The sequence below is a fragment of the Mycteria americana genome, chromosome 10 (genome assembly GCF_035582795.1).
Source record: "Mycteria americana isolate JAX WOST 10 ecotype Jacksonville Zoo and Gardens chromosome 10, USCA_MyAme_1.0, whole genome shotgun sequence".
Classification (NCBI taxonomy): domain Eukaryota; kingdom Metazoa; phylum Chordata; class Aves; order Ciconiiformes; family Ciconiidae; genus Mycteria; species Mycteria americana.
In genome coordinates, this window is record NC_134374.1 from 26,588,557 (window position 1) to 26,603,792 (window position 15,236).

A 15,236-nucleotide genomic window follows, 5' to 3' on the forward strand; every position below is an offset into this window, starting at 1 on the left:
GCAGTCTCTTCTACCAGAAAGAGTGCTGGCTTGTAATCCTGACTTGCCCAGTGTGGCCTGCCAGTGAGATCAAAGATGTCCATAAGCCATGTCTAAGTATAAGAGGAGTTACATTAAATGAGCCATTAAACAACAGGTTGCTTTTTGTTTGTTTTAAAGTCTTTCCTGTTCACCTAAAACACTAATGTACCAGCTACCATGAAAAAAAAAAAAGTCTTTTTGCTCCACTGTTTATGGATAAAACACAGTAGCTACTCTTATCTGCTGTCCTCTGCACAGGCAATTGAACACTGAAGTATCTAAGCATAGAGGAAGCACCAGAAAACAGAACCGGAACACTTGTGGCAGCTCTTTGCAACCTGTGCCCAAATAGCTTTTAAGCTATTCAGAGCAAATCAGACCTTAAAATTTAAAATAAAGATGCGTCAGTAAGTATCCTCATAATTCACGCAGATTACTTATTTGTAAGACTCACATCTTTGTTAGCACAGTAAAATAAGGTCCCATGCTGGAACCAGCAATTCCTCCACTGTCACTCACTTAAATGCACTTAAGCTATCCGACCAGCTATCCTTCAATTACTACACTCAATAGGAAGGGAGATACTTTTTTCCCCTAGCAGAAGCCCCCTGTGCTCAAGATGAGCAGCAACCTAAGGCTTAGGAGCAGCAAAGTCTTGAATGGGGTCTGCACTCGCAACTTCAGCCTGTGCTATTTTAGAGGACAGCGTGAGCCAAGATACCACAGGAAACAGGCTTGTGCTTTAGAGAACCACACCCAGGTAGTGCTAGCTTCCCTGATCTCAACAAAGTTCTAACACATTCAAACAGCACGCTGCTGTTAACTGTGAGCGGGCTGAGCTGGGGAAAGCATCTCCTGGGCTGTACCGGTGACATTTTAACCACTAGTTTCATAGTAATTTAATACTGGGCTGAGAAGTTAGTTTGCTGTAAAACTGAGCTTTGTTAAGCCTCATTGGTGTGGAAACAACATACAAAGAATTTCTTCCCATATGCTACCAAGCCGGGTTTTTTTGGAGCCAGTTGTTGCTAACTGGAAAAAACTGAAGTGAGGTTTCTACCGTTTCAGGTGGTGGGAGGCACCGCTCGCCTTTCCCAGTTAGCAGATAAGAGGCCTGACAAAACTTCAGAGCAGATGCAGCTTTAGCGAGCGTTTAGTTTCATTTCAAGAGCCTGTGTACTGGCACAGAAATACAAATCGGTTCTCCTAGGATGTAAAAAGGCTGAAAAACTAAGCAGCAAGGGAGCTTCGTTCTGAAAGATACCCAGGGGCCACCTCACTACTGGCGAGTCACTTCCACCGACCTTAACGCGCTCTGCCTGCAGCTCAGCCACGCTACGAGAGATCCACGGACTGCTGCCAGCTCGGCCTGACGAGTGAGTGCCAGGCACTGCATGTTTACCTTCATCCTCCTCATTCACTTGAAGTCTTACTTTTAGCAAAACCACTTTACTGAGGCATTCACAGCAGAGGACTGCCCGACACAGATGTTACACGAGGGCTGCACAACAGAAGTGCTACACCAGAAGAAAGCCAGCATGATCCAGTCTCCTCATAACGCAGACTCTTGTTTGCCTTGTCCCTTGAGAATCACCCTGCCAAAGGCACTTTTAAACCATTTATCTAGTTTACCATCAATGCTTATTCTAAGAAAAGCCTCGGGATTCATTAGCATTAAGCTTTTATGCTTTGTATTTCTAAACCGTCTAATGAGGTTTTCCTAGGTTTGAGAGCTGGCATAACCATCAGCATCCTTACCATTCGTCTTGCAAACAGAGTAAAACGCTCCTCAGTAAGATAACCAGCTTGGACTGCTGCGCATATACAAATCTAGCTCTGTCAGTCCAGACAGGCAAGGTGCACCTTGCTGAGATGTAAGGAATAGCAGTAAATACAGTGAGAAAAAGACACTGCCCACCAGCCATCAGATCACAAGGTGCACAGTGGCAGCACTCCTCCTGAAGTGCACTACACCCCTCTTCCAAAATTTATTGTTAGTAAACTTTTGTCATAAACTTTCAACAGTCAGGAGGTGTTTTTAGAGGACTTACTGGATTTCATAATCAAACGATTTACCAGAAATACTATCCTAACAGTAATTTATACTCAAATTTTTTAAAGCAACTCGTTGAATTTTTTTTTCATCATAGCATTTATAATGCACTCACTGCTGCATCCAAGTGTCTGCAACCCTCTAAATTCTGCTTAGATCTTAAACTAGCAGAAGTTTTACCCTAGTAGGTGGCCTCTAAATAGCCTTCTTTTGTCTTTCCATCATCATTTTATCTATCATTTGTCTTTCCATCATCATATTTTGCATACAAACAGCTAGCAACATCATATGAAAAGCTTCCAGAGGAGGCCGTCTTGCACATTACAAGAAAATTAGAGTATCACATTTCAACAGGCAAATTTACACTCACCAAGCTAAGACATACTCAAGAAAAAAAGCCCATATTTAACTGATTCATTTCATAACAGCTACAGGAAAGAGCTAGAAACCTAGCAACTCTTCCTCTTCTCTATTTGAGGAGTTACCATTGTTCTGCCAGTCTAAGCACAGCTAAAGATCGCCACTACCAGAGCATATTAAAGAGCTTCCTGCTGCCAAGGACAGTGTCGTGGTGAGGGCGAGACCTCCTGCACAGACAGAACCTCTGGCATGGAAGAGACGCTGTTCCAGCCCCCAGAGCAGCTGCAGCCAAAGAAAGCTCCTTTTGATAGGCAAAAGCTTTCACAAGCCCCAGGACACCAACACCCTCCTCCCATGGCGTTTAGCAGACTACCGGAGACAGACAACAGACGGTGGTACCAGGCACCTATTGGCAACATCTTTTCAGAAATTTTAACATTGCCCTTATACTTTCAAGTCTCACTTTCTGCAGTAAGTTTTACTAGCAGCAATGATTATCAGTTATCTTCCACGTCTCCGAGTGAGTCCTACTAATAACCTACTATAACTACTTCCTAAGATGAAAATTTGTAGCCGCATATGGCAGGACAAACAGGAAAGACGGATACCGTCACACTGAGTAACGGATGTATTACTTGTACTAATGCCCCAGAGCACTGAGCAGTGCAAGAGGTAGAACAGACAATTCTGTTTGTCATAAGTTGAGACAGGAACAGAGTACTTGGAAATTCACATCGGAATAACAGGTAGAGTCAGCACAACAGAGTATCAACCTCTACAAACCCCTGACCCCGAGCTAAAGCTTCTTTCCTCCCTGGATTTCCTGAATGCAAGGAAGCTGTTATACCCTGCTGGTCTGTAGGCTGCAAGCTTCAGATACTCATGCTTCCCAGCTTCAAGCCACCAAGTGGACTATCTCTGGAGAAAATGGCATAGGGAAGAGTCATACTTTATTGCTCATTTGACTGTTACGGAACAGAAATAAGTTCAGTTAAAAAGAAATTCCAGGCCATCCTTTATAGACCCTCTACGCTATAGAGCACCAGTTCACCCAGCAGTTACTGCAGGTAAAGATACTAGACTGACACCACGCATCAGTTCTGACCAGAGAAGCACATCAAATCCAGCTGGAGTTGCATGAACTTTGAACTCAAGATCTTGGAAGGCACCCTAATAATCTAAAAACCTTCCCAGTTTTGGCTTTCAGCGAGATTAGCAACAGCACAGCAAGTATAATGAGAATTGTTCCCCTGTCCCTTAAAACACACAAGTGTTTTCTGGAAGACAAACGCTCCCCAGGGTTGTACTTCACTTCCCACCGCCCTGGCCAGCCAACGGGCCCCGCTGCGAGGACAGGAGTCGCACGCCGGCCCGCAGAGCGTCTCAGGGCATCGTGCTTCGCGCGGCCTCGGAAGAGGGTCAGAAGTAATGGCCCCCACCTGCAGCACCAGCGATACTCACAGACATCTGTCTCCTTCCCGAGTGCCAGCGCTCTGCCGAAACAGCCCTGGGTCCCCTGTGTCAGGGTGAGGCTGGAATCGGGTCATGTGAAAGCGCTTGCAATTTCTAAAGGGATTACGCTTAATTAAACCAAGCCCCCTTCCAGCAGTCTTAAAGGGCCTTTTCATACCCCTAAGCTCATCAGGGAACAGAACCGCAGCAGGCAGGCACACCCCGGCCCCAGCCCGGGCCCTGCTGCGCTGCAGCCCCGGGAGAGAGCATTAACCCTCCCGATGGCTCCCTGGGGCTTCCCAGCCCTCGCCACCGCCCTCCTCCCCGCTCAGCGGGGCCGCGGCACTCCTCCCTTGACTGGAGCCACAGGGCGGCCAGCAAGGCCAAGGAAGGTGTCCCATTCCACCCCGCTACGACAACTTGAATAAAGTCACCTTAATGTAGTGGAGGAGGAAGCTTGGCCGCCTTTGATGCACTCGGTACCAGTGAGCCAGAAGTACGACTTGTGTGCACGTTATAACATCACCCTTACAGGCACTGATTGGGTCTGGGCTTTGTTCTGGTACCTAACTACAGCCTGTAGCAGGAACTCGCCCTTTGAAGAGTCCCTAATGATTTTAGCGCAGAGCCTGAAGACAAAGAGCTGATGTTACAGAAAAACTGAGCTTCTTTGCACATACATCTTCTACTCACCTTATGCTAAGGCTAAAGATGGACACAAGCAAAGATCATTACCTGGAAACGTTTTACCAGATATATGTGACACCCCCATGATTGTTGTAAGAGGGGAAAAAGAAATTGCGCTTTCCCCACCCATCCCCTGTTCTCTTTGCACCTTTGACAGCACAGCATCTAAGCTCATTTTGCAGAAGTAGTTGTCAGTTATTCAGTTGGGGCTATTTTTAATGTCATTTCCGACAAAGCCAGACGGATACAGAGTTGAGTGTACCTTTCAGCCATACAGTACTTACGAACACATCCCAACCGTCGGCACCTGCTGTATGCTAAGACATAACACAGGACAGTCAGGTATAGACGGTGGATCAAATCTCTGAAGGTACTGAGATACCTAAGGATCTTGCAGCTTACTGCCTTTCTTATGCGTTAAGTTCCCTTATGCATCCAACCACCACTTAAAACTAGCTCAATATTACAAGCTTCAGACTACTTAACATGAACAAGACACACACGGCTGTCATTAACGCACGAAAAATGCCAACTGTAACAGCCGCACTCAGCAAGAAACGGCAGGTTTACATGAAGCTTACAGTAAAATTTCATCCACTGTTACGCTGAATTCCACAGCTCAGTGTCATCTACTGAGGGAAATTTCAGTTTGTACCTATAAGAAAACTAAATTAAGAGCCACCTGCAGAGGGAGGACAGGCTTCTCTGTGAGCACCCAGCGGCAAAAGGAACAAGGGCCTGGATACTCCAATCTCAATTAATGGGCTCAACCACTGCTTGAGTTCAGCTCGGCAGAGACATCAAGAACTGTAGTCTGGAGCACATACAGAAGCTCCACTTGATAGCTTCAGCAACAAATATTTTTTCTGGCCTGTTCCCTTATCCCCACCACCCCCCCCCCCGCAGAAGGATGGAGGGGATCGTACATCTCGTGTGCTACGAAACGCCCATCACTGGGCTATAGACCAAAAACATGAGGAACTGGCAGCGGCCCCCAGGTGCCACTGGAAAGTGCACGTTGCTGCTGACTGACCTGGAGATCACAAAGGTGATCCGAGTCCTCAAGGAGAGTCCACAACCACTGCACCTACGTGCAGAGCCCTGTAGCACATGCAATATACTGCTCTACCCTAAGTATACCACATGTATTAGTAAGTTCACTCAAAAAAACCCCCACAAACTTCCTTCGTTTAAAATCAAGTGGCAGATAGGGCTGAGCAGCGCCCCATCAATAAAACCTCATACTTAGGTCAGCATTTGGACTAAAAATGATAAAAGAGCAAATCACTTGAATTGCAGCAGGATTATCATACACGACTAAGTTGGCTGAACGATAAACTGAAGAAAAGCTGGGAGAAGGCACCACCGGCAGACATCCCAGAAGGACGGACAGCTCTGCTGGCTCTGGTGCCCTCCGAAGCCGTGCAGGCCAGCCGTGCCCTCTCCGCAGGCGGGGAAGAGGCAGCTGCTGCAGCGCAACTTCACCGCACAGCCCTGTTCTCACATGAGCACCAGCAAGCCCGGCCAGGGAAGCCATCGGGCTAAATCTAACTAGATTTGTGCTCACGTGGTCCTACTCCTTCCCTGTGAAGAAGCACAGCAGCGACCCAGCTTAGATGCAGAAACGGCTCTGGAGCCACACCGTAACGAAGCCACATTAGAGCCGCGTCCCTCCCTCCACCTCCACTGGCAAGGCAAGATGGCCTACGCGGGCAGCAAGCTGCAGCCTTCACGCAGCTTCAGGAGCCAAGCTGTTGAGGACAGCGAGAGGAAAAAGCTGCCACAGGAAGCGAGCCGCCGCAGCAGCAGGCAAGACTGAGAAAGTTCACAGCTTTGAAGAGCCTGCTTGCAGAAACTGAACTGAGAAAGGGTGGAGGAGGGAGCGCCCGGGCTGCAGGAAGCCAGACGGGCCCTGCGACACCAGCGCGCATCCGACGCGTCTCGCTCCAGCAGAGACACCGAGGGGGCGCTGCCGGTGCAGGACGCGCTTTGCCCGTAGCTTCCAGCAAAACCCACCTTTACAGCAGTCGCTCGCTAACGCAGGTGGGGGGAAGCTGGTTACAGCACACTGGCCGCTGAAAAGCTACGCTGCAGGTTACCCACTCTTCTAGCCCTTGGTGACTAACGTGGAAGTTTTTAGAAGCACCTCTGCCCCATGCGGAGCGTGGAAGAGCAGAGAATTTCTGCTTTATCTGACAAAGGGGTTCAAAATAAGCTGATTCTGTGTCCACGCCAACCGCATTTTCTGTAAAAGTTTTCTGACAGGGTTTGTAGCAGGCATTGTATCCGGAGGTTGGAAGAGCCAACACCTATTCTTGAAAAGGGTAAGGAGAAGAGGTTGACTGAGGTGGTTCTAAAAATCTGGTACAAAATATAATGCCAAAGCAGTCAGTTTCAAAAAGAAAACCAAGTGATTTATCCTAATATAAACCCTGGCATACTGTAGTGTCAGCACCCCAAATAGGCATTTGTTTGGCTGTTAACACAAGAGACTATTTTGAAATGAATGTGGACTGCTCATCTCCCAGTATAAGGAAAATAAAATTCTTCCATACAGCCAGTGGTAAACAGGAATGTTCCCATAAAAAAAAAAAAAAAAAAAAAAAAAACAAAAAAAAAAACAAAACCAAAACCCAGCCAGTTTCCTTGAAGACACTTGCTGCCATTGAACAGGTAATGCCTGCAGAGCGGAGCAGCACAGCAGTGTTTTGTTGCTTTTCTGGTTCTCAAGACCAAGTGTGAGAAGCCACAACTACTTTTGGGTTGAAGTCCCCCTTTACAAGCGATCGATGCCCAGTTCTGTGAGGGGCCTGAGCACAGGGTTGGCAAGTGGAGCCTGAGGGGACCCTCCCTGCGGGCCACGTCCATCGGTCCAGAGATCAGTTACGCGTATCTAGTCAGGGCGCCTACGTCAGGCACCCTTATATAAACTAGGGCTTCTTTTTTTCCCCTCAAGTGGTGGGGAGTCAGATTTATTACCCCCAAGGACAGTCTCTCTAAAAAATGAAGTCTCCTTCAAACCACATTCACAGAGCTCACAAGAGGGCTTCAGAAAAGCCCACTCCTTATGCAACGGGGCTGACATTTGCAGTTCCCTTACTTTAGAGGCCTTCACTCACCCACCCTGCCCCAACTTTTCAGTTTTTTCATAATCAATGTTTCAAAGGTCCCCAGCTGTCTGCTTCGATTAGCACTAGCAAGCACGTGCTAGTAACGCAAGAACGCAGAGCCACGCAAAGCCGGGGCTAAGCCAATGCTTCTCAATAGGTTGGGGAACTCGGCATTTTAGAACTCTGGAGGCATCATTTACCCAATTTAATTAGCAATCTGATTTGGGCAGGCAACTTTTTCAGGAATAAAAGTTCTACTTTATAAGAAGATTACTACAGAGTTATTCATTCAAAACAATTAAAAAAAAAAAAAAAAAGGCAGGGAATTCCCCTTGCCCCTACACAGCATGACTTCCGAAATCACTAATGACATGTTTCCAAGTTAAAGCTAGTTGAATATAATTCCCTCCTTTTCAACCAAGCAGACAGTAAGTAGTCACATCCTACCAGCGCTGTTTGAAGACCATGGCTGCCAGCAGCTTGCCACCCTGTCCAGAGGGCAAACAAGTTTCAGTTTGACAAAAGGAGTTGCAAGATGAGAGTACCAAGCCAGTAAAAGAAGCCATGGGTGGATCCCCAAATTTACAGTCAAGTCCAGATTCTTGTATGCCACTTATTACACAACTTACTCACAACCTTGTGCAATGGATCAATTCCTCTATTTTTGCCATTTCCTTTCTCATAAATAGATTCCTCATGCACCTCCCTTTGCTTTCCTGTAGCTGTTCCAAGCCATTAACGTTGCTGTTTGCTTTTTCTTTAGAGCTAGTCTGAAGAGGCCCTTAGAATAACTATTTTTGTACCTGCTGTTTGAGCTACTTAGAGACAACATCCTTTACGAGTCAAAACCCACCCAGAAGGAGACTAAAAAAAATCATGGGGAAAAACCCCTGGCCCCTTTTCCACAACATCTGGATCAGGAGGTAAAACTCGAAGCAAAACCTAGCCATATGCAGTTGCCATCATTCAACTTCTACACTCCAGGTAGCTTTACGTTTTGTTTTGGGGTTTTGCTTGTTTTGTTTGGTAAACACCCATTTGTTTTGTGCCTGTTACAAGGTGCTGTTCTCCGGAGATATAGTATATGCCTGTTATGGCCTCTGCACCCTAATAGTAGGGTTGGCAGCTGTACTTCACATGTCTGAGCTTAACCGCATCCCTAGCTAAAGCTCTTCAACTTAAAGGCAGTCAGCAGGGCAGTGGGTGTGTTTGAAACGCCAGCAGTGGTACGGGTGACGTTCCTTGCAGCTATTGCGTGCCCCTCGTAGGCAATTCTATTCGCAGGTTACAAACAAGTACTTTCTGTGGGTCCCCCCGCCCCTTAAATTGTACACCGCACACCAGTGTTATGATCCTGCCTGCTCCTGCAGTAACTTATCAAGCAAAACAGTTCCAACACTCCCCACCACCACGGGAAGCATTTCAGATTTTCTGAGAAGACTCTTAGAGAGCAGCTCTTCCCCCCCCCCCCCCAAACTTGCCCTAGCCTAGTTCTTCCCTCCCAAGCCTCATTCCAAAGGCAGGGGATTTCCCACTATGTTTAACAGCTGCAAAGACTGGGTTCAAGGGGTTAAGCAGACAAGCCTGGTAGCCAAGACACATTTCCAGACAGCCAATAAACTTTCCAAACCTAGCATCCAGTGGACGTCTGCCAAAATTACGAACAACTATTTTGCTGGAAGGGGCTCAAAACAAGATCAAGACAGGATGCTAACAAGACAAGTGTGAGCTGCATAGAGGCACCACATGTACAGTAAGCTCATGAGCTAATAGACTAAATACTCATTCCCTACGTAAAGGTCTCTAAATTCACCTGTGGTTAAGAATTGTTTTAGAAGTAACTTGGAATTGAGGGCAAATTAAAAAAAAAAAAAAAAAAAAAAAAAAGAGCTATGCTCAGATGCTCTGCTTATCATTCAAGAGACTTTCCACAGGGAAGACAGCATGAAGATAACCGCTGTGACTGAGCTCGTCCTTCCAGAGGATTCTCGTGTTTGGATGAACAAGTCAGAAGCGTGCTCATCCGTTTCATGTGCTTCTCTGTGCTTCAACCAAGAGACACGTAGCATTTCAGCTCACTGGTAAGGAGCAGGGCAGCTGCACATAGGGCTGCCTGTTTCAGACATCCAAAGCACTGCCTGGGAGTTGCACGTCAAGTTCTTGGCCAGCTCACAGCACTCACTGAATATCTGAACAATAGCCAGACTTCTAGGAGCTAGAACACAGCCTTACTGTGGGATCTGACTGCCCAGACTATGAGCCATCCCTCCAAATTTAACTGCAGGCACAGTCAAGTGTGAGGTAAAGCTGTTTCATCATCCTGTGATTTTCAGTTTTATCATTTCCAGCGAGCTAGACAAATCCTGCAACTTCCTTTCGGTACAGGGTCTCATTTAGGCTGGCTGCCTTTTCATATCTATTTAGGTCACGGTTCCCTAAAATGCAGGATTTCCCTGAAACGGCTCAGTTCTACACTACTTCTTAATATTCAGTCTCCCCACCCACATTTGCTTCCCTCGCCACCAACCTATTTTAGGTTTTAAATAGCTCTGTTGGGACTGTACATAGTTTATAAAAGACCAGCTTGTGATTGCCGAAGTACCTTTTGTTATTTTAAGCTTCATCTAGTTCAAGCACTTGAGCTTTCCTAATATAGAGGAGAGTAGCTACAACAGCAGGATACACACAACCCCGTGTCCCAAAAGACTCCCCACGGGGCGCGGAGCTGCTCGGGGTGCCGCAGAGCCGTGCCAGCACACACAGGGTGTGGTCCCACCACCACGGCAAACCATCCCGTACCGCCTGCACCCTCCCACTGCCTCCTCTGGGCTTGTATCAGCGCTCCATGACTACGCCACAAGCAAGACCAAAGAATGAGATCAGGCCAAGAATAACTCCTCTGTTATTTTCTCCAGCAGGACCATTTCATTGGTCCCACTCACTACATTTACACGGGGCTACTGCTACTGGATACAGATTACAGGAAGAGGGACGGGTAGGATGGCTTTTGGGGTACAACTGGACAAGATGGGCCAAGCTACTGAGCCACTTCTTATTCCTCGCTCCCAGGCACTCCTGCTTTTTTATCCTTCGCAGCAGCTCTGATACACAACCCCTTGGTGAGGTTTATCCCTCATCAAGCCACACGTGCGCACGCCATTAACCCAGTTTTCTGCTGCGCTAGCAGAACAGAACTGATGCACTGTTGAGTTGGACTATCCGAGGCAGTGCAAGGCAGGAACACACAGATGGGAGCCAAACTTTACAGCGGCAGCAGACCATCGAAGCTCTCAAACATGCAACCAAGTTGATCTAGTTCATTAAAGGCTGCAATTAAACGCACATGCGAGTTCACACTCATACACCTCTTGAAATATAGTCTTTGAAATTGGGCTACTTGAAAAGAATGCCTGATAAACTTCAATTATCACTTGAGACCTAGATGCACGCATGAAGGCACTGCTAAATGCCCAGGAAGCCCAGTGGTCACATAAGATCTATTAACATGTCTTCCTTTTAAATACAGGTCCATCGCGTGCCACCCTTACAATGCACAGTATTAAGGGTAGATGATAGTTGGACATTCTATAGATCAGGCAGACACCATGAGACCAAGCAGTCAAAAAACAGCTGTAGTAGAAGGTATCACTTAGACCGTTTCAGATGCAAAAATAAATAACATTCTGCATCATGTAGCCTTTCACAGAAGGCCTGACTAAACTGAAGAAAAAAAAAAAATTTGATTTTTTTTTTAATATAAGAAAAAAATTACTGCTTCCACTCCAGAGTATTTCTTCTTTAATCTTTCAGGGTGTTCTCACAAAGTCTATTAAAAAAAAAAAGTTACAGCTACCTGAATATAATTCATATCTGTTGGACTTGAGTTAAAGGCTGGAGCTGTCTCTACAGTTTTACAGAGAGACAGAGTCACAACTTAAAGAACAGAATAAAGCCTTAGACTTCCAGTGACTGTTACAGAGTCAAGCTATTCCCAGTTTGCTACAGGGTCGCCCGTTCTGAAACAGTGCTATAAGCATTGCGAAGAAGCAACTATCAAATGCATCGGTAACGTACTGCCTCAGGGCTCTCGCAGCTCAACATCATCTGCCGGCCTACGCTAGCTTCGTGTGGGAAAGTGTTTTTAGAATCCTGCCTGGACACAACCAGAGACACCCTGCATAGATCAGCTGTACCAGCAAACACAACAGATAAGACAGCTGTACTCACAAGTAACCGGGCTTATATTAAGTGTTCCTTAAAAAAGGGTTTGCTTTTGATCATTAATTTTAATCATTATACTTGACTAGATCTTTTACTTTCTCCATGCCTCTGCACTCCAGAAGATGAGGTTAAGAGCCTCCAGGCACCTACACAATACTTCGCAAGTTCCAGTACTTTCCAAGTTATCTTTGTCAAGAACTATTGTCCCACTGTATCAAAAACAAGACCCTGAGCAATTCAGTCTAACTTAGAAAACAATCCAACTTTGAAAGTGGCCTTGCTCTGAGCATGGGGTTGGACCAGATGACTTCTAGGGTTCTCTCTCAGCTTGACTTGTTCAATAATTCTGCAAGACCGCAGAGGCTGTTGAGGAGCTACCCTGCATCAGCTTCAACATTTATAATGCTCATGGCAGAAACTGACTTCTTGTACCAAGCGGGCAGAAGCAATTTCCTTACATGATCTGCAGTTTCAATATTTAGATCCTTTAAACCTCCTCTACAAACAAGAGATGTTATGGACTATCTTTATGCAGCCAAACATCCAGATAAGCCGAACTGCTAGTGGTCTTCCTGAAGCTGGAGGTCAAAACTGAGAAACACAACTGAGTAGTAGGAAGAGAAATAGCCAGATGATGAGTACATCTCCTGTGTAAGTCAACATACGCGCAGATATCACTTACGAAAGCAAACAGTAAAACCTACTAGACTAACCAGACGCAGGCAGTTTGCAAAGCAACGTTCTGCAAGGAGCATTCGTAAGTCAACTTGAGAGCTTAGCTCTTATTCAGACCTGCTGTGTAGGGTTGCTTTTTGTTATTTTTTCAGGGTTTTTTTCCATATGCTAAGGAACAGCAGCATAGGATTTGCAGGCATTAATTCAACTTTGATCAAAGTCTGAGGCTCCTTCAACGTTCCTGCACGCAGACACCTCACCCCCAAGTGCACGTCTCCAGAACACTAGGAGCAGTAAGAGCGGCTAACTGCTCTTGCTCAGGCTTGTTGTGCAAACAGGCAGATCCACGTTAACGCATCGAATAACCCATCTTTCTCTAAGGGAATGGCAGATCAAGGAAATCACTTGGTTTACGAGACTGACCAAATCCCCTCAGATCCAAATTATTTTCAGATATTGATTTCACTGCCAAATCAAAGCTGTCATTAGAATATTGTAAAAGCATTTCACTGGAAAGTCCTCTACGCCAAACTTTTCTGAGACCAAAGCATTTGCACGTAGTCATTTGCAAAGGGACAAGGAAAAACTTGGAAGGACAGAGCAATGCAGCACACAGTCCCAAGATACAAATGAAAGCGTCACATAACACGCACCCCTCCTCCAAACTGAGGGAACCAGCTTACTGAGAAGCAAGGTATGATGCAGGGAATCTTAAATTTGAAGTACCTTATAGGAATTTGAGGGGTTCTATATAAAAAGAAGAGACACCCACCAACCAGCTTTTTTTGCAATGTGAATGAAAGACACTTTCAAAGCTTAGCCATGGGAGAAGTGGCTGGTCACCTCCTCTGACTAAGCTACGTTTGTGGCTTAGTGGCAGAAGAGACTTTGCACAGAGCTGAACCAAGTACAGAGCAAGCAACAAAGCCTATATATTAAATTTGTCAGAACTGAAGCAGCAAAGGAAAAGCAGGACAGCCTTCTGTCAGATCGCTACTTGATTATTTAACATTTGTCAGAACAAACACTGAGATAGCGTCGTATTTCCTGTGTATGATGCTGAAGCAAGTACTGTTCAGGACGTCTCATCTTCAGTTGATAGCTCTGATCTTTCGGCGATTTGGAAGTTACTTAGTCCTTCTATTTGCTCTATCCTTTGATAGAGAGCTTCAAGACAGACACTACAGTGATATGTTCTTACAGCTGAAGATGCTGACGTATCCTCATTCGAAAAAGATCTCTCCCCTATTCCGTTGAGCGTGCAGAGGGGTATTCAAACTGAGCATAATACACTGCACGGCAGCTTGCAGTCAACCTTCAACTCGAGATGTTAGTAACAAACCACAGAGCAACACAAAGCAAAAAAGAAAACCACAGCTTGGGGGTTTTTGAGCTTTAACTGTCTTCCGCATGTATGGCTGTCACCACAACACCCTAGGTATACATTGTGCCCATCAGTGCAGAAGACATTGGTGCCTATAGATTTCGCAAAGCTTAACACACTTGCAGCAGCAAGTCATTAAAAGAAGAGTAATAAAATTCCGAGTCTTCAGGAACCTACTGCTAGAACTTACTGCTTCCCAGTTTGTCATGGCTGGGTCAGAATACCATCGGTTTGAGGTGCAGGTTAGCGTTTAAAGCCAAAAAAGATTGCATCAGCAAACATGGGCAGTAAACACTTTTGGATTTTTTGAACACCGAGTTCAGGTTAACAGAGGCTCCTTGCTTGCTTTTTGGAGCAAAGGACTAATGTTATAGCAGCAAGGAAAGCGTGTCATCTCAGCATTCCAGGAAAGAATAGCTACAGTCCAGCTCCCATAACAAAGGCAGCACAATGGAGCTGCAGGCTGGAGCACTCAGACACATTGCTTATTCCAGTATTTTCTTGGTTTAGTGACAAAGTGTTTTATGGTGCTGAGTAAGAACGCTCTCAAAGCCCACCACCTTCCCAACCACCGACTCAGAGCTTTCAGGTATTACAAGTAATACTGGCCTCTCCTGACCCCATTACTGAAGCTGCTAGTAAACTTACAGTTTTTGAGGCAGCTCACAAAATGAGCAGTCATGTGTAACGTGCAACAGTTCATTCATACAGCAGTTCCTGGCTCTCTCCGAGATTGAATTCAATACAACTCAGCTAAAGGTCTCATTATCTACCCAATAAAACCCAAATCTACCTAAACCCAATCTACCCAAAATGAAGTCAACCACTTTTTCAAAATTGATTTTAAGTTTCCTTAGTATATAGATATATTTAGGGGCAAATGAAATAACCAGATGTTGGCAAAGTAGTTATTGATGGTTAAGGTTTTGATCTCGTCTCACAGAGTTATCTTAACATTTGGTATGTAACATAGTAGTTACAAACGGTAAACTAGACAAGCAACACCTGCCTTACGCATGCTGGGCAGTGTCTCCATTAATGAATGCACTCCAACAAAACTTAGTGGAACATACGACTATAACAAGTAATATAATCTAGTATCATCCCTAAAGGACAACTTTGGGTTTAAAATAAAAAAAACCCACCCCAAAAAACCAACCACACACACAAACAAACCACACACACCAAACCAAACTGTGTCACGATTTTGCACGTTGTTATTGCTTGGACACCGAGTGTTCTATTGTCTCAGCTGCACTATAAGCTACAATAC

The 15,236-nt window shown here is 45.6% G+C and overlaps 1 protein-coding gene across 1 annotated transcript in view; it reads right to left on the bottom strand.

Moving 5' to 3' along the window:
* The window catches only part of MSN (moesin), a 47,133-nt gene that overhangs the window by 21,451 nt on the left and 10,446 nt on the right, over positions 1-15,236 (bottom strand). The gene's annotated exons all lie outside the window — the stretch shown is intronic.